Source organism: Falco cherrug, chromosome Z (assembly GCF_023634085.1).
Source record: "Falco cherrug isolate bFalChe1 chromosome Z, bFalChe1.pri, whole genome shotgun sequence".
In the NCBI taxonomy this organism is placed as follows: Eukaryota; Metazoa; Chordata; class Aves; order Falconiformes; family Falconidae; genus Falco; species Falco cherrug.
The window spans coordinates 82,641,082-82,662,183 of record NC_073720.1 but is presented as its reverse complement, the minus strand read 5'-3'; positions in this window follow the sequence as shown (position 1 = coordinate 82,662,183).

The window sequence follows — 21,102 nt, the reverse complement described above, 5'->3', positions numbered from 1 at the left end:
GTGTGAAATATTGCTGGAAATAAAAAAATCCTCAAAAATAAAATCCTGTTGATACTTAAGTGTTATCCATACTATCCATTATTTTCTCCCTAATCTTAAGGGCATGTAGAAGCTTTGTTCAGAAATACTTATTCTTGTTGCCAGCATCCATACGTGACAATAAGGTATGGCTGATAGTATAAGATCTCTCTATATAAAATCATAACTCAAAAATTCTTAAGTATGATATGCAGATGTTTTTATGTTATAAAATCCCAGCAGAGGGCCACAGACTATCTAAATGTATACCATTTAACCCTCTTAACTACACTGATTTACGAAGGGGAGCTGCCTTTTCTGCAGTCTTGGGTGTCAGAACAGGTATCTGCCACATCACTTTCCTCTAAATTACTACATCAAAATAAAAAATCCCCAATGCATTAACACCAGAAAAGAAGGAAAAAAAGAAGTCCAAGAAGGCCAGGTCACTCAGTAACTAACCATACACAAAAGTAAGACTCTTGTTTGCTGAAGGGAAGCAATGCAGTCTGGTGTCCGATCTATAGAAAGCCACCTGACAACTTTAAGTGTACTGCCTCAGGTGAACAGCAATAAAGAATAAGTGTTATAGGCAATGTTGTCAGCAGTATTTCTTGAGTAAATGTTTATAATACTTTTTCATACTTCCCACCACCACCCCACCACTCCACGCCCAAAAGGAAAGAATGCCTCAGTTTAATCACAGAATATTATCTGAGAGTGTAATGTGTTATCCTACTTTTAAATAGTCAAGTACTTTTCATATTCTTAGAGGTGTCTATTTTGTTATCTGCCATCATAATTGTGAAATAATAAACATTTTTTCCTGCAATACATCTCTTCAGGTAAATTCTTTTAAACGTCAAACCATGTTGTTTTACATTTGCATACCCACATTTTTCACCAATACAGCGAAATTAAAATGTGAATTCAAAGCCTGAGACTTAAATCAAACAAACTTGACAAATTCATTTGCAAGATAGTATGTCCATTAATTGAGAATAGTAAATGTAATAAATTAACCATTTTTTTGAGGTTAATTAGGAAAGGTTAATTGATTGTAAGGCTATTTACTCTGCCTGCAAGGTCTCTGCTAATTCACTTCAAAGATCCAGGAACTAGCTTGCCTTTCTGCACTAGAAAATGTCCTTTCTGTCTTTGGTTCTCCTTTACCTATTTGTAAACAACAACTTCTCTAATTTTACTTGATGCCTCATTTTCAGTCCCAGGAGAATCTTTATTATGATTAATTTCAGCCCTCAGACAGTTTACTTCTTCCTCTGCTGCTGTCTCTAAGGAGCTTATTACTGATTTCTTTAAAAAGAAAAATTGACAAAACGTAATATTCTTTTCCCACAGAAATCCTCAGCCACCTCCCCATGTTTTGCTTTTTTCAGCCATTATTCCTCTTCTCTTACCTTTAAACACCAATGAAGTATTTGTCATTTATTCTTTTTTAAATCTTTCCACTTAGACCAACACTTTCCTGAAAAAAATTATCAGTTATTTAGCTGAAGAATTATGAAGGTACGTCCTTTCTCTTTCTAGGTACAGTAGAAATAATATCTTATTGACACTTTCTATACACCTGTATACCTATGGAAGTCTGACCCATATACCAAACAGAAACAGAATAGCTTTATGGTTCTTGTCTCCAAGATGCTTTATAAGGCTTTTTTGACGCACCCTCTCTTTAGCTTCATAACATTATTTGTTATTGCTCGGTAATTAACATCATTTGACAGTCTAATAGTATGAGTACATATTCTGTGTATTTCTTTCATTGACTGTCCTGCAGCAGACCAAGCTTTTAATCTTCTGAAGTACTACAAAGTCTTGGAGTTGCAAGAGCATCCACAGAAGTCTGATGAATCCTAGAGCAGAGCAGTTGTCTTGTGTATTTTACTGCTGAGGAACATCCTGCACATCCATCAGTGTTTAATGAAGCAGGTTGTTCAAAATCCTATTCATAATTGCCTCAAGAATTGGTTTTTTGCAGCTCTTTTAAGAAGGTTATTTTTCTCATTAAAATTTCTTCTGCAGTTCAGCTGGTTTTTTTTCCAATCCCCATGTCTTTTCATGTTTCAGGAAGAAACATATTACTCCATCTTGACCACTCCTCATCAGCTTTTCATACAACAGGCTAATTAGCAAGATACGCTCTTAGTTTAGTTTAAGTTTCAGTTTGATTGTCTACCCATTTATCCTTAAATCCCAGAAAGACTCTTTGCTGACTGACTTCACCAATGATGTCTTAAATCTTCTTCCTTTATAAAACGTATCTTCTGGCATAAGGAAAGAACTTCCTATAATTATGCTACCATTCTCTAAAAGTATCCTTCCATCACATTGTAATCTTGAAAATTAATACTCATCAAACACTAGAAACTGGGGTGATGAGAAGGAGAATTATTTAGTTCATAGACTTATGAAGCAAGGTACGTTGACATGGTTTTGTGCTCTCAATTTTAAACAAAGATTTCCCTGTGATCCATTGGTCCATAGTATTTTACCTTTGACTGCTTTTACCTTGTCATTCTTAAATTCTTTATCTGGTGTCCAAAGTATTGTTTAGATAGTCTAGATAAATATCTCTTCTGTACATGGGGATTTGCACTTGAAAAAATCCATAGAAATAAATTAATTTTCAATGCCAGAGTTCAATCAATTCACATGCAGCTGACATATCCTTTATCCAAAGATAGGGGTGTGCGTAGATATGCATGTGTAAGCTAGTAAATAAACATCAAACTTAAGAAGAGGTATTAAGATTCTACTTCAATTACAAATTTATTCCAACGATATTAAAATTTTGCCTCTGACTACTCAACATAGGAATCAAAACCTTTAGTTAAAGTTCTGATTTAAAAGTTTAGTACTTTAAGAAGTCATACACTCCCTATGAAATTCAACTATAGCTCAAATTAGTCATTAAACATAGTGAGTACTCCACAAATCTTGGGAAGGGGTATACCATTTTTTGTAAGGTAGAGCCACTCCTTTCTTTATCATACTTGTGCCTTAGGTCTTCTTGCTCTGGAAGGAAAGAAAGTTCATCCATACAGTTGCAGGAAAGAACACTTTACCTTTGGATGTAGATATTTTTTTCCAGTGAAATGCAACCATAACAAACTACACATTGCTATGAAACAATGAGCATTTTTGAGTGTTTTAAGACCTGAAATCATATTTGTTGAATAATCAAGACAGGAGTGCATATGCTGCTATTAGCCCCTGCTTCATATTTGAGCCATAAACTGCTAAAGAGCAAAACATGAGACCAGCTCAAATGTTCCAGTAGGAACATGATGCTTTCCTGAAAGTCCTTGTAATGTTTTTTAAACAAATAAGCCAAACCATGAATCATGGCAACTGTGACAAAAGGGCAAGTCCCAGTCTGCTAAAGGCTTATGACCTTCACAGAAAGGTGGACTGTGTAACTAACAACAGTAAAATCTTGAGTTTCCAGAGTCTGACACAGCAAACAATCACCATCCCATGAGTAATCACTAGCCTGCAGGTGGATGCCTGGACCCATGGGGACCCATGGCCAGGCACAGCCATGAGCTAGAGACTTGCACTTCTGAACTGTAGCTCAGGCAGGGTCTGAAGCCCTGGCACTAAGCTTCAGTGCTAATCCTGGGCCCGTGACCAGCAAGTACATGGAGGGTAAAGGCCCCATGTAGGATGTACTAGTCCTGGCATAGTTCAGGGTCCTGGCATAGGTCATACCACACAACAATAAACATATTTGCAAGGAACAGCACATAGAAATAGTGCAACCCAGTGATATCCTGTAGCAGGCTATCTGTGGTACCTCCACGAATCCAGCCTCACAGACATCGTTATCATATGCTTTTTATATGATCTTCCTGTTGTGAAGGAAGGTTCCTCTTCTTGTATTTTTCACAGGACAAACCTAAGCTAGTTTAATTTGATAGCTTTCTTCTCAAGTACTCTACTGACTATAAAAAGACAACTCTTAAACAGTTTGCTTGATGGTACAGCTTGAAATAAGAGGACTTAAAACCAAAATTCCTTCTGTGCCTTGATCTTCTTCACTGTGTCATTGTATCTTGGTGCACTCGCTTAAGCTGTTTTCTGATCTGCAAAATTGCAACACTTTGTGCCAACATCTCTAGGAAACTTTGCTTACAGTTACTTCTTAGACTTGATGGCGGAGGGGTGACTTGCTGCTAGCAATGGCTTTGTTTCTGTGTATACATGCAGATTAAACACACACACACACACACCCCCCAACCCAAAATTCTACACTAATGGCCATTAAATCTACGCCTCTGTAAGTAAAAAAGATGCAACTCCTTCTTACAAGTAACCAAAACTGTTTTCTTATTTGAGGTACCATCATGAGATTGATCTGAAGTGCTTTGATGCAATTGGAAAACAACGTTCTCTGTCTTAAGACTGTTCATGTCAGAACCATTGTCTTTGGACAGCATAGATCATAAAAGGTAAGTTTATACTGGTTTATTTGCTTTCCTTTGTGATTTTTTTTTACTATTAGTCAGAAAACTCAGTGGCTTTGCTAAAGTGAAAAAGTGTGGTTTATAATCTTAAGACTTCAGAAGCTCATCAGATATTAACTTATTGTTGACTTCCAAGCCTCTGAGTGTTCTTGTACCGCTTAAGAAATCACATACATAAAGCTTCACTCTGGTTATTTTTTTTCTCCCAGGCTTTATATTTCTCATTTGTTTCATATTCACATAAACAGGGCTCTTATGCATCTATGCTGAATTATTTTCAAGAAGATTTATACTGCTCATTTGTATTTCCGTATCACTGCTGATACAAGGTAATTTGCCAGAGATAAACAGAAAAGGTACATAATAGATCGTTCCTAATTATTACAGACAAACAAAGTGTGTAAAAAGAACACTGAATAAATGAAAATGAGGAAAGAGAACTGGCAGAATTAATTTAATCCTACTTATATTTTTTCTCAACAATAATAATAATCTGCCATTGGGAAAGCTGTAGGTGTGGGCAAATGTATATACAATAATTTTCCTTGTATCTTTCCCATTACTTCAGCAGACAGTTGTCTCATTACAATATCATGAACATTTTTAGGTCTGTCTTCTCCTTGCCTTTTAAGGATAATGTGTAAGGTAAAAAGTAAAAAAATTAGCAGCTTTGTAATATTCCACAGGTTCCTAAACCTTTTAGGTTAACTCAGAAATCAAAGACTGCTGCAAAATTAAATACCACAGGCTTATGCCCAGTTTTCTGATTGTATATAAAATGTGTCGAGACTTTCAATCTGGTCTGCATTAACCACAGAGGCAGCAAATGCATTACTTTAACATGTTTCAAGATTAGAGTTTTCTGGAGAACTCTGCATACTCTGGTGAAGCAAAGGTGGCAAGGAAAAAGTACTCCCAGAACTCCAGTAGTGTCTACAAAAAAGGTGTTAACAGGCCCTTCTGAAACCATATGATCCACAGTGAGATGACAAGTTGAATGAGGAGAACAAAAAAATTAACACATCAACAAAATCAATGACCTTCCGTTCATAATCTCATTCAGATATCCGATGTGATGTATAGCTCCAGAAAACAGAGATAAAAAAATAACTTTTAGCTATTCCTATTAGGATCACTTCAAATGTATGCATGAGTTTAATGAATACAAAAAAAGCATTTGCATACAGAATGCTCCAGGGATTCAACTGTTACGAAAAGTGTGGATATTGGGTTTGCATGGCAATGGCTTAGTCGTGGGGAGGGGGCTGCCAGGCCTAGCCGCGGGCGCTGCCCCCGTGCCCGGTGGAGCCCGTGGCCGCCGGCTGCCAGACGGGCCCGGCGCTGGCCACGGCCCGGCCCAGCAGCCCCGGCGGGAGCCCCTGGGGGGCAGCGCGGCTGAGGAGGGGGGGAAATGGCCCACGGAGCTGCGGGAGAGAGCAGAGAGCCTGCCTGAGAGCAGCGGCCCTGCAGCCCCCGGGCCGGGCAGGGGGAGGCCGGGGGGGACCGGCCCGGAGCAGAGCCCCCCCGGCAGGGCAGGGCAGGGCCGGGCAGGGCCGGGCAGGGCAGGGCAGGGCCGGGCAGGGCAGCCCGCGGGCAGCCCAGGGCCGGGCAGGCCGTGCCCCCCGCCCGGGGAGGGCCCCGCGGGGCAGGGCAGCACACGGTGTGTGTCAGGGCCGGGGGGATCTCTCCCCGCCCTGCCCTGCTGTGGCCGGCCCCAAAGGCCCCCGGCTTCCCCCGGCGGAGCCCGCTGTGCCGGGAGGGAACTGCCGAGCGCTCTCCCTGCCCGGGCCTCGCCCCACCAGCCGGGGGTTACAGGGGCTCTGCCCGGCACCGCGCGGGGGGCGCCGGCGGCCGGCAGCGCCGGGCACCGCGGGGCGGCCGGGACAGCAGCGTGGAATACCCTTGCACAAATATAGGGTATGTTTGTTGCTAATTATGAGGTTTCTTCTTGCTATTAAAATAAATACATGCTGATTCATTCATGTCTAGTGAGAAATACTACTTTTTAGTCAGTTACATATGTGAAACAGAAGAATAAGCATGACAAATAGAAAAGTTGCAGATTTCTGTATTACTTTAAAGCTTGAAGGTTTTGTATTGACGTGACGAAGTTATTTTATCCAAGAGTTTATCTGATATATAGTGGCATTTTCTCCTTTCAAGTGAGGAACACTCCTAGGCCTCAGAGAAACCAGGTGTTATCAACCAAAAATAGAAGTACAGTTACAGAAGGGTTTGTGTGCAAGTTTGAAAATGGAAAAGTTATTGTTTCTGATGACATAAAGTTTTGGCTTGTTTACTTTGAAATTTTCTACTTAATTAGACTAGAAGTGGAGGAGGCCAATACTTAGTTTCACCTTTCACACATTAAGATTGTGTCTTAATGTATGTCACACATACAGATGTGTCTGTACCAGGTCTGAAGACTTTTTAACTTTTTATAGTGCAAGTGTTAATAAGTTTTTTCAAGGTAATGTAGAAAGTAGCCAGAGAATAATAATTTGCTTTTAGATCATACAGAGCAAACATAACGTGTCCTGTCTGCTAAACATGCGTCTGTACTTACATAAAGTTACAGCAAGAGGCAGTTCAAATGTCCTGCTCTCTTACCTTAAAAGTACTGAGGCAACTGGCTTGAGACTCCTCCTGAAGTGAAAAGCCTCTTCACAATAATAAAACACACTGACTTAGGCACAAGGAGGAACCTTGAGGAGAGTCAGTCTCTGCAAGTACTTTAACAGTGGAAATTGTAATCCTGAAGAAGAACAGGATAGCTCAAGATGACTGAAGTGTCAAGAAGACACTTCAAATCTTTTTGTGGGTTAAAACATGCACCTTTCACAACGGACTTCATGTGAGTTTCTTAGTCAAATATTTTAAATCAAATCAAAGTCCAAATTATGTAGTTATTACAGGAGAGTCTCATTAATAATATAATTTGTTGCAAGCAGATTTCTCACTATCTACTTCAGTTTCCCTCATGTGGTGCTCATCCTTCTTAGGATTCTTCTAGGCCCTGGGAACAACAGTTCCAGCCTTTCTCAAGAAGACTGGGGGTGGAGAAGCCATGATGAGTAACCAGCGTCTTTCAACAGGAAGACTGTGAAGTCATGTGTGTATCTGTGTCTGTGGGTCTGTGTCTCAGTGTGTCTGTGTGTGTGTCTGCATATACAGGTATGTGTGATCCTAGCTAAAGTCTGAAAGTGCCTCAATATTGCCCTCAAATCTCAGTTACTACAAAAAACTTTCTGTTCAGCAGTACATACTGAAGTTTACCTCATGTGGTATTCACAGATCCTAAGCTAAACCAAGTTAGGTGATAAAGAATTTTCTTGTAATTGAGTGACATCACAGTCTTAAGGCAGCTTAGGGCAAGGCAGGTCTTGAGACCCTTGCACTATGTCTTCTATAAAGGTCTAAAATCTTAATGCCGCCTAAATAACTTATTTGACTCACCTGAATGACAGTCTCCAATGCTTCCATTGACTAAATGATGGAAATGTATGGATTCTTTAAAAGATATCAGTTCCTCAGATACACTTCAGTTTAAACCTGTGTATTTTTGATACTGTGATGTTCTATGTGAATAAGCATTAATTTATTCAAAGGTTTTCAGAATGTCAATGGGATAAACCTGAGTATTTTGCTGGGATGTTTCCTTTCCCTCTGCTCATCTTTGGAAATGGCATACAGTAGTGCTTGAGTTTTTATTGCATATTAACTTCTTCATGTACTTCTTTTTCTTGTGAAGCAATTAAAAAGACTGAATAATGAAGGTTAGTCCTGATTTGCAAATTTCTAGTTTTACTTACCTTAACCGAGTTTCTTACACATTTTGCATCTTGCTCTGAATGCTATTTATCTAATCAAATTCAGTGTTGTTATTTGGAAGGAACATGCATTTAGTAACAAATGTGATGGTTACGCACTCTGGTTTTTTCCGTTCTCACACTTCTGAGATTATTTTCTTCAAGCTAACCACATGGTGCTGCATATGCAAAGCTATTTCTGTGCTACAAATAAGCTGGGATGCTGAAGAGAAGAACAGAAGAAATCTACTTTAAAGTTGGACAGTATTCCTATGCCATTTCATGTTGCAAGTCTCAATGAATGTGATACTGAACAATACTGTTTTGACCCTGATGTAGTTCCAGTCTCAGTCAGTCATCTTGGATGCTCCGTTGTGTCCCCATCATCACTGTCCTCAGCAGACCTCAGAAAGTGCTCTCATACTCTTGAAAGGCTGCTGGCAAACCATGCTTCACCTCTCCATTGGATACCAGATGAGAAAACAATTACTTGCAGTGCCACTAGAGACCTGTGGATTCAGAAAGGAAGTTGTGCTGGAGTGGATTTTATATGCTAGAGGAGATAAGACAGTAAGGAGTTTCCGACTGTGTTGTAAGTGAAAGTATCACTGGGGAAAGTCCCAGAATCTGACACGGTAAAAAATCTATAATCCAAAAGGTAAATATGAATATAATATTTATTTTCTTATGAAAATTTTGCAAGTGATGAATAAGTTAAGTTGGTTTTTTGTTTGGTTTTTTTTTTTTTTTTTTTAATAACTTGTGATCTAGTTGCTGTGATTTAGAACTGCAGATGGTGAGAGTGGTACATTAGAGCTACCAGCCCTCTGTTTTCCTGCCCCAGATGTGGCAAAGTGAGGGTAACTGTTCTGCTGTTGTGTAAGAGTTTGGGCATGGTTATTGCATCTCCAATTAGTGATTCATGGTAAGACTAATTTTGAGCTGCTGTAGTGGAAGGACTCTATGGGACCTTCTGAGCTGCAGATGATAAACATGGTAAGATACATACATTAAGGTTCTTGTCTTTGTACTCTTGCCTTGAACAAGGGCTAAGTGATGTCAGACTTAGGTACTAGAGTTGATGGATCCAGAGCCTTAATTACCCCTCCCCCCATCCTTAAAAAAGAAGATGGTGGAAGATGTGGTAGATACCTTGCAATCAGTCAAGGCTTTCAGAATAAGAGAATGTTTGCTGGGGCTCTCTACGTACTTCAGAAGCACACATTTTTGGAGGATCTGGGTGTGAACACTTGCAGGTAGTGCTTATAACTCTGGTACCAAATACTTCCAGCAAAATAAAGCATAGTTAACAGGGTTATTTTCCTCCTCTGTTTCCTGCCCCCAAATACTCAATGCCTGGGTATCTCCTGAGTATTCTAGTTTTCAGTGTTTTAACAGCACAGTTGGGTAGAAAAAGTGAATTTCTGCATTAGAGAAGGACACTGGTAATGTATTTCACTCAGACTGATCTAACAGGGCTCTTTAAAAGGATCCCTACTTGCCTATTAGCACTGCTAATGAAATGTGCAACAATCATAGGGCAGGATGATTGCAAAAGCAAGAAAGTTGCTGAAATGAATAAAGGTTTTTGTTATGATGTTTCTCAAACATTTGTAACACTATTTCTGACTAGTTATAAATGCTATAAGCTAAGACTTAACAGAAGAGTAAAAATCAAACTGATGTATGCTTGAAACTGTCTTCTTATGTAACTGGGCTTGAACCAAAGAAGTGCAGTTTTCCTAATAAACAATTCCAATGTTTAGCTAAAATTTATCTGAATACTGTAGTACACATCTTGGCATAAGAAATCTCACTGCTGTGTTAAGCCTTATATTAGTAGCCTTGGCACATTTAATAAAATCCTTTCATAAACTGGGAACAAAGCTGTTATTCTAGAGATGGCTCCAAATTAGCCCTGCCAAGCTCTAATGCTGCAGTATTAAGGAGACTGATACTTGGCACAAAGTAAACTGAAAAAAGAAATGTTAAGCTAACAGAACTGTGAGAGAACCATAAAGGCAAATCTTAATTCCTGCTTTATTGATCTTTTAAGGAACTCATAGAATGTATCACTACTTACCTCGATAGTCATGAGTTTCTGAGGGAGTATGCTGATTTTCTAGTGTGTACTGTGGTAACTTGTCACTTATTCTACACTTCTAGAAGCAAAAATGGAGGAAAGAATTCTGACCATCTGTAAAAATAGCTGGCATTCATCAAACCCAGATCAGTATGAAAGTTCAGGCTTGAATCCAGCACTAAAAATGAAAAAAACTCACAGAATTCCAAGATGAATCTGCTCTTTCCTGAAACGTTAACCTTCACCCATTTCCAAACCCTTATCATGGTTGAAAGGAGAAGTGCAGATTCGAAGGAAGGGCAGAAAGTATTGCAATAGGCAATGTATGTGTCCACTGTATAAGAAGAGCCATTTTCACAGTGAGACATAAAATCTGTAGAATCCTGCCAATTCATTTTGGCTTTGCATTTTATGTGAACTGATTTAAGCAGCTCATTTCTTTCCTTAAGGTCTCTCTTAATTTGCTGCTGGAACTTTGCCAGTAAATTCTTCCATTCTGTTTTAGTCCTACTTTTGCTAACTCTCCTTGTACAGTGAGATGGGTGGGAGTTTCTCCTTCAGCCTTCACAAGAAGTGAAGTCTGTCAAGTATATCATACCTCTGTCCCAGGCACCAAAAAGTCTTTGATTGTTTGACCCTTAGGTACTGTCCCATTGCCCTAGCTTTAGACATAATGTCTGAGATACCTACACAATCAACAAAAAGCTGGCAGGGTGATTGATCTGGAGGTTAGTGCCCTAAATAGGTGGGATAAACTGCTCTGGAGGGTGTATGCATTTGTTTCTCCAGAGTATCCAGGGAATCATACATACCACTTTCTTAAAAAAATTGCTGAAAACTGAATGTTAGGTATACTAGTCCTGAATGTATTTTTGTGCAAAGCATTTGAGAGCAAGTATCATGCTGAATGAAGAACTACATATTCAGGAGTCTCACAGGATGTGTCCTAACTGCAGGATCTGTATATGACATCTCTTCTGAGCTGATACTTCTCTGAGACATGTAACAAAATTCATTACAAAGGGTGTTTATCATCCTATTAGATATTGCATTTGAAATGTATTTTCCCAAAGATGTCATTAATACATGACGTGGAAAGATCCCCAGAGCCACTGGACTTTAATCTATACCTTGTAACTTCATAAATAATGCAAGAAGAATTGAATTCCAGATCTGATAATGTAATGGCTGTAGAAGTTGCTTCAAAACATCAACTTTTCCTTTAACTAAAGGAAAGCCACCTACTGAACATGAAAACAAAGTTTCTTGCACAATATTTTTTAGGTTATTAAACAAGGATAAATCCTGTAAATATTTGAATGTTAAGATATGTCCTTCAAAGAAGCAAATTAAATAGTGGTTCTAAACACTGTCTCTGGGTGAATGGCAAGACATTTGCCTTCATGTATAACAAAATGAAAAATATTGATTCTCCAAAACTATAGTATTATGACAAAGGTCAGATGCTGACCCCTTTTAGTATAGTGTAGCCCATCTCTTTGTAAATGTTATGTTCTGTCAGCAACTGCTTGTAAAAATAGACTATACTGAGTTATAATACTCAGTAGAGGGAAGCCATTAATGTTTGCAGGGGCAGGGTCAATTTCCACTTCAATACCCCAGACTTTAAATGGTCTAAATTCTAATGGAATTTTTTTTTTTTTTCTCTTTGCTGGGAAGGGAAGTGAAGTCCAGGATCTGTTGCCCTGGAATTTAAATTTTGACTATAAAATTTGTCAGGATAGTTTATACTGTGTTATTTATTGTGTTTAGAGTTGATTCTAAGGCAAAAGGAAAGTGAAAATACTCATTTATATAGATGTATGTGCCCCAAGTGGCACTAATGCTGAAACAATGTTTCAGACTTTGAATAAATGTGTCACAAATCCTCCAACCTGACATTTTTGCATGTGGTCCTACCTCTAAAGTGGTGGCATGAAAGACTGTTCCTCCTGATGCTGTTCATGCTTGTATTAATACAGACAGCACCTCTTTTCTACTTACTCATGACTTGCAGGTGGTGTGCCCCTTTTGCCAGGAGGGCTTATGTAGCAATAGCAGGCAGAGAGAGTAAAGGTCTGACACTGAGTTTTCTACTACTTATCTTTCAATCAGTCTTTAATAGAATCAGACCTTTCTTTTCAACAGTATTTTTCATCAGTACTTTTTTTTTTTTTTCTGCAAAATCTAGAAACCAATTCCATTGCTATGTGCCATTTCTGCTATTGGTTAGAAAATACGAATCCAGACCGAGAAAGAAACAGACCTCTGGGTTCTCTGGCTGTTTTTTCTGTGTGGCTTGAGGAGGCTGAACTCTTTTTAAAGTTCTTTTTTTACTTTGTGTTTGCCTTGAAACAGTAGAGGCCAGAGTATCAATGGCATTAGTGTTAGGCCAAGATGTTGAGTATCGGGATCTGTTCACTCCTGTACTGGCTGTGTAGATTCACTTGATGTGGAAACTGGCAATGCTAGTGGTGAACTTAGCCTTGAGATCAATCAATTTGAGTGTTAGACTTACCTCTGACTACAAAATTATCTGGACTTTATTGTCCAAACAACTTCTCCTCTAGTTCCAGCTCATACTGCCTTGTGCAGCTGGCAGAAGGCAACTTCACCTGGAAGGTTTCTGGCTAAAGATGTCCTGACTGCTGGGTTTGTGGGATAAAGGCAATCTGTTCCTATTTGATTTAAGTGTAGATTTTATGCAGTATAGGCTTAAACTCTATTTTATAGTATTTAGGGAACCAGCTTCCACAAATAATAAAATTGTTAATTATTGTTTCTGGAAGTAAGTTACACAAAGAAAAGCTTAGCCTCAAAGGTTAATTATGAGTCTGAGAAATTTTAGCACATTGGCTCTAATACACTTTGAAAGATGTGGATCATGGGGGTTTAGGTTATTTTTGTGCTTGTCCTATTTATTTCAAGTTTCCTTTAGTTAGGTAACAACAGTGTTTCTGAAAAAAATGTACAATAGAATTAAAAAGTGGCAAATGTGGCTGAATATAGCGTTATAGAGTACCCTATTCTCATTGACTCATTAGACATCAATATTTTCAGATTTTTCTACAGGATTACCTAGGAAACGCAGGTTTACAGCAGATTAGAAAGTTTTTTAAATCCTTCTCTTCAGTGATACTTGTATAACTGTTAACTTTTCAGTATTTTTCTAACTTTTTTCTTGCATGACTGTACTTTTTGCAATGATTTTGAAAATTATTTAAACATGAGATTCAGTTTCTTTGCATGAGTTTTGATATGTATAAAATGCATATAAATGTCCTGGTTTAGCTGGGACAGGGTTCATTTTTTTCTTAGTAGCTTGTACAGTGCTGTTTTGGATTTGGTGTGAGAAGAACAATGTTGATAGGATATTGATGGTTTTAGTTGTTGCTGGGTGATGTTTCTACTAAATCAAGGACTTCTCGGTTCCTTGGGCCCTGCCAGCCAGCGGGCTGGGGGGGCACGGGACATGGGGAGGGGACACAGCCAGGACAGGTGACCCAAGCCAGCCAGAGAGGGATTCCATACCGTGGGACGTCATGCTGAGTATATACCCTGGGGGAAGGAGAAGGAAGGGGGGACATTTGGCATTATGGCGTTTGTCCTCCTGAGTACCCGTTACGTGGTGGAGCCCGGCTGCCCTGGGATGGCTGAGCCTGCCTGCCCGTGGGGAGTGGGGAAGGAATTCCCTGCTTGGCTTGGCTTGCGTGCGCGGCTTTTGCTTTACCTGTGAAATTGTTCTTACCTCAACCCTGGAGTTTTACATTCCTTTCTGATTCTGCTCCCCATCCCTCTGGGTGAGGAGGGAGTGAGCGACTGGCTGCGTGGGGCTGGGTTGCCGGCCAGGATTATAACACAACAAACTATTGCATAATTGTGCTGTTAATAACCTGCTGTTTTGAAGGTTTAAACACCTACTTGTTAAGAACTGCTAAAGAAGAGCAAGATTTTTCTCTAGCAACAAGGTTTAATGCTTTATGTTACTGACTCAGACAGTGCAACTTCTTCAGGCATGCAAAACAACTGCACATGTGTAATTGATTGTGCATGAATTACTAAGGCTAAGGCTGTTTCCTCAGCTGAGGAAGAGTCAAGCAAAGAGCTGAACCCACTGCACTATACAGCTTCTGTTGAGGAACACTAACTGTAACTTGTAATTTCACTAATGAAACATCATTTGACTGCAGAGATTACATTCTAAACTTTAATTTAGGAGAAAGTTTGCTTTTATGCAAAAAGTAATGCTACCTAGATGGTTGTCTCAGAAGTAACCTGAGTTTCTGCCAGGGAGAATTGTGTGTCATTTGAAGCCAGAAGGAAGCTGTAGGCCTTGCTCTTAATCTAACCTTCCAAACAGGTATGAAAACTGGTTAATTATGCAGTAAGTGAAATGATAATAGGTGCATGCTTTCTTTCCCAAGTTTCTGGCTTACATATGGAAGCCAGTATTGTCCCATTGATCTCATTTATTCTATTAATGTTGTCAACTCTGCCCCTCAGTTATGGTGGCTGGCAACCTTTTGTGACACAGAATTAGAGTTCCTCTCTTTTTCTGGCTTTCACAGTTTTGCAGTTACTAGTCCTTCTTCAAAGGATAGGTTCTTTATATTATTAGTGAAATATAGGAAAAAAGCATTTAGGGTTAGAGCCAATATAGTTCTTAAGTTTATAACGTCGGACATAGGGAAATTTTAAATACCTCAATTAAAAATCACAGTCACAAAATCTTCTGTTTATCTACCACCTCCTTTGTCAGTCTGCTAACCATTTCATGGCCAGCTTGTGTTTTCTAACCTTGGTTTGCAAGCCTTGACCCAGGTCCTCAGCCTTTGGAGTGTAAGGTAGGGAAGGAAAAAGAAACTTTTAATCCTGTCTTTCCTACCCCTAGGCAAAACTGTGCTGATGAAATAATTCTTCTCTCCTCTGACATAACTGGGCCACTGTGTATAAAAATGTAACCTTTTTTTTTTTTTTTTTTTTTTTTTTTTTTTTTTTTGTTCCACATACTATGAACATTTTATGTGACTCCAGCCAAGTATTTAAGGCCTGGCAGGTAAGAAAAGATTCAGAGGAGTCTTTTATTCCTGTGACTATGTGTGCCTTCTCCAGTAGTTTGTGAATAAAAAAGAAAGCTGATAACATGGGGAGCAGGGAGCCTGACCCATGCCCACATCTTCTGACTTAAGTATTTTTAACCAGTTAGTTGTTTTCCTCTTGGCTGCATAGTAGTCCAGGTCCATGAAAAACTTACTGACTACAGTTCAGTGAGAAGACTCTTCCGAAAGTACAGTAGGTAGCTTTGAATGTCCACAGGCTAACACAGGCTCTCTGCTGGGTCCCTGGCTCCCTGGAAGACAGCTCTGACAAAAAGACTTTAACAAAAGCAACAAAAAAAAATTACTAATTTTTCCGTATTAATGGAATTGCCTGAAGGTTGCTGTGCAAGTTCAAGCACCTCAGCACTTGCCCTGGGAGCTCTGCTTGCTTCCAGGCTGGTAGAACTGAAGCTTAAAGAAACCTATGTGTTTCATTCTTTAGGTTGGGGCATGTCAGTCCTTGCACTGGTCCTCTTAGTCTAGAGCTGCCTAAGCAAGACTCATGGAGGAATTCACCTTCTCCTTAAATTCTGTTACAGGTATTATTCCAGTGGTTTTGTTTCTATGCAGCCTGGACTGTTTGCATGCATGATTTCATTTGCTTTCTTCTTGTATTTTGGATGTTACTGCATCTGCTACAGATCATGTAATACACTCATGCCCCCCCCCCCCCCGCGCTTTAGTAGTAGTTAAAATCATTCAAATACTGGGCTTCCTAGGATTATACTATTTCTAAACGTTTTCAGATTTCCTCAATTACACACCTTTTCAAAGAGGTTTATCTTTCCTGTGGAAGCCTTCAGATAATCACATTCCTCTACGTATTAAAAGTTCAGCTATCTGAACTTTTTTCCATCTGCACGTTGAAGACCTGGTTTTTGTGAAGCTTAGACTTTTCCAGTTGTCTACAAATCTGACTGCAGAAGAGATAGATGAAGCATTAAAAATGAGGCTTAAAACTCTCTGTGGAACTGAACTTGGTTGAGCGCTCATGATCCTGTTTTAATATTCCTATAGACACCTGTTACTATCAGTACAGATGATACATCTCACATCATTAATCCCATTCTGAAACTCCATTAAAGTCCATAAGAGATAGTTCTATACTGGCTTAACCAATTCCAGAAGTGCCAAATCATTAAAAATTTTATTATTTTTAGGCGGATTGAGAACACTGTTTTGATTAAGATTTCTTTAGTGATAAAATTCCTTGTAATGGATGGAAATTAAAACCCTTCTCTTGCAAGAGTAAAACATTAAAAATAGCGAGCTATAGTACAAGTTTCCAAGAATTAAGTAAAACCTGGAAAGTCAAAAATGGAGAGCAGTCCTATCTGAATATCTTTGTCTTTTCTTTGATAGGACACTGATTTAACTGCAGTCTTAAAATACATGTCTGAATTGGAGTTATTTTCATAGTGTTGTTAAGTTTATATATGTTTGCAAATGCATGTTGCACTTTGCTGCAATGGAGAGTACTATAAGAGACCGTACTGGCTTCTGCAGCATCAATGTCTTTCCACTTGCCTAATGCAGGCTATAAAAAGAAAAGGAATTTAGAGTGTGTGACTGATAGTTTAATATACCCCAAAATCTGTAGTCTTGAATAACATAACTTATACATATGTATATGTATATGTATATGTATACACATGTATAAAAATATAAGTTCAGATTACACACTTTACTAATGTTAGCTATACAGCCTACTTGTGTTATCTTGACCATGTTAGATGATTTTATAAACCAATGTTTTCAATTATTTAAAGGAGATAGTCACATTCACGGTTTCTAAAGAAATAAAGCTGCAAATTTCATTGCAATTTGCAGTGTGGCTTATAGAAGGATTTTGAGAGCTTCGGTCAGGTAAATTCGAGGGTTGTAATGGAAGAGTTTTATGGCAGCAATGATAGTATGTCAAAGATGGAGTAGTACTACTGCATTTTGAAAAGGAAATGTAAAATATTACTACACTGGTATTATAGAACCATTTTAGTATGTTAATTTTAATGATGTCAGCTTTACTGCACTCGATTATTAAGAGTAACTATTGTCTGATGACTTATCATTCAACTTGCTTTAGTTAATGGCTGATATTTCCAAACTGTATCCATGTGAAAAAGGGAATGACTTGCTGTTTTTAAAATAGTGCATGAGCTTCTGGAATCACTTTTGTGAAATGTTCTTCATAGCTGGTCTAATTAACTACGAAGGCCAGAGTTTATTACCGTTAATTATATCACTACTGCTCATGAAACATACCTGTGGGTAATTCCATCATAGTTTCAAGTAGTAGCACAGTCCTTGAAGATCAATATTCTGTTTATAAGTCTGATTTTCTGCTGCTGGGTATGCATGATTTATTAACCTTTGTATCACATAATTTAATTTAATGGATTTAAAACAGGACAATGTAGGGTCATGGGGAATAGACAGCAGTTTCACAGTTCAGAGGATGTCATTAATGGAATCCAATTAATATATTAAAATTGGTAAGGAATAGTGAGGAGTCTGCCCTGGCTGAGCAGCTTGTCCACTTCTAACACTTGAAAGATGAGACCTCTAAAAGTGTTAATTAATAATTTCAGAATAACTTCAAATCTGTATCTGTACACAACAAAGGCTATGATGTATCGGATGCACCTGAGGGATCTTGCCTCCCACCTTAAAAGGTAGAAAGAGCCCTGCACCTACTGGTAACCATGCAGGCTTTTATTTGAATTAACATCTTTGCATTAAAATAGCTCTCCTAGGTGAGCAAGTGATAGTATAGGTTTTGGTAGTTTTTTCATGTATTAATGTTGGAGAAACTATTTTGCTTCCACAGCAAAGGTATTGAAGTGGTTTTGTGCTATAAATACAACTGGATATGGTTTACAGTAAGTATACTGTTGTGGCTGCTTAGCTGCTTAATGCTTGCTGTGTGGTTAATTAAAGCCTAGGCCTGCAGCCATATAGAAGCACCAGTATGTTTCAGGTGAATGTGCTTCAAGAAATTTCTGACAGTTAGGAGTGATAAACTGAAAGAGTCAAAGTAAAATAAATGGCTTAAAATTCTCCTTGGAAAAGAGAGGAAGTAGGAGACTCCAGTTTCACAAAGGAAGGACACGGCTAGAGGAAAAGAGTAGTTTTATACATCCATAGAAATATTGCATGTTATGGAAACAAAAATTTGCACAAGGATGAAGGTATAAAAAACATAAACATATTTCTCCCTGGTAAGAATAATTAATTTCTGCTATTTTACTTCTTTGACACTTTCTTAGGCTCAGCTACAGTTGGATGTTTAGGTATACTGTATTATCTCCATACAGACTTGTCAGAGAGCATTTTTTCCAAAGGTTAAATATGGAAGTAAATCATTGTTAACTTTTTTAACAGCTGATGATCAATTAGATGGTTGGTATCACTTGCTGTTCTGTACAAAAATATGTGAAAAAGCTTCCCCCCAAACCCCCCATTCCTGTCCCCCGTCCCTCCCTATTAAGCTGAGTTGTGCACAACACATGGCATTTTGTTCATAGACTTAATGCAAAGAACAAGCTTTTAGCGTACTCAAATTTGCTGACAATATCTGAGTATACTAAAATTAATTTTGAGTATGCTTTGTTAAGTATACTCAGATTTAAGCATACTCAGGTCTACCAACAAGGATACTACTGGGCATTACAGTGTTTGCACGGTTTAGAACATTTTAGAATTTATTTTTTAGTTTGAAATTGGTGAAGCTGAATTGTCTTACCCCCTATGCCCTTACCATCTTCCCATTTCAGGATAAAAGAAGAAAATAATTCTCAAAGTTGTAGATTAATACTTCTGACTTGGAACTCTTTAGAAGCCAATTGTGAACAGTTATCTTATTTGGCTTGTCACATGTTTAAAATTGTAGTAGCTAAACAGTGTACAAAGGCATTAAATCAAATGAAAATCTTTCTGTATTCTAGTACTATTTCTGATTATTTTTTATAAATCCTGAGCTCTTGTATAGCTTTTTCATAATCCTTCCATTGTGAACTGATTCTTAGCAAATTAATTTATAGGAAAGCTGTGTGAAGCTTTCCTGTGTCTCTTTCCTCTCTACCCCCATTTTCATGCTAAATGCCAAAGAAGAAATCTCCTCACTGTAGTCGACTTAAGATCTGCAGAAACACCATTCACAGTGTTAAAATAGTACTGAAGCAAACTGAGATGTGGCCAGAAGTAGTACTGGTATCAGCGAAGCTTTTTCCTACAACCAAAAATGAATCCAGTGCTTGATTATTTAGTCTAGTGTGGAGCCCAAAAATGGTTGTGGATCAAGAAGGGATTTTTCTCTGTGAAACATTACTTGTAGAACTGCAACATCACCATGGGCTTGTCCTACCAGTGTTTTAAGAATACATAGTTTCCAAAACCCTTGTGTCCAAGAACAGTACTACCTAATTTTCCCTTATGGCTTTCTAGGACTCCAAGTCTTCAACATGTTTCAGAAACTGTGCTGAGGATACATAATGTTTCATTACATTTTGCATAGTCTTACGACCTGATCAACTCCAGGAATGTGAAAGTACTTCTCTTACAAGTATAGTGCTGATGGTGATTGTGGTTGGTTTTTTTAGTTTGTTGTTGGTTGGTTTTTTGTTTTTTTTTTTTTTTTTTGTTTGTTTTGTTTTGTTTTTAATGCATTAGTTGCCTTTTTATGATCTTCCAAAGATGATAAATATTCTGTGTTTCACTTTTCATTATAATTTTACACTACAGGTTAGTTTAAATGTGATGCTTCCCAAAGAAAAAAAAGTAACGGGAGAAAATAAAATTTAAAAAGTCACTGCTCACAGAATTTCTAAACAGGGTAGTTTTATTCAATGTCAGTTAAGAGGTGTGTAATCATTAGATGGAAGGATGAGTTAGTAGTTGAACTTGCAATGGAAGCAAATTCTGATTCCTCTGCTTTTGTAAAACTCAAATTATTTTAACCTTTTTGAAATGTATACATTGTCAGCTTAATAGAGCAGCTTCAAGAGGTGTTTGGATTATGGGACTGACCAACAAGCTGCAAAACCTGAGAAGGCTGACAGAAAATTGAAAATACAAAATAGAAAGCTGGTTAGATTATTGAAAACTCCGGAAAGCTCACTTAGGTCAACATGAATCAAGATCTCTTGAGCACTCTGAATCAATGTAATAAGGGCTGTTAACAAGACCACAACATTAAAATTTGAAAATCTGAAAAATCAGCTAAAATAAACCCATGCAATCAACATCATGTTAAAAGCAGGAAGGGTATGGAGGGGAAGCAGCAAAGCCGTAACTTCAAAGTTCTGCTCTGAATTAGGAAGAGTGCTTTAAGGCTCAACTTGTTGTCAACTTATCTAAGATACTTTCACATGACGAAATTCCACACTTCAAGAGATATTGCAGACTATAGTGTAGCAGGTGGCATGGCTCTGTCCACTGCCCATTGGGATCTCTTCAGCTATGCCATGTGGGGCATTTTGACTACTTGAAACTCCTGTTAAAGAATGTATGTGATAACAAACCGCCCTGTCCTGGCTCAGCTGAGAGAGTATTAGTTAAAAGAAACCATTTCAACTTATTTTTAAAACAACTTGCAGCGATGCTGCTAA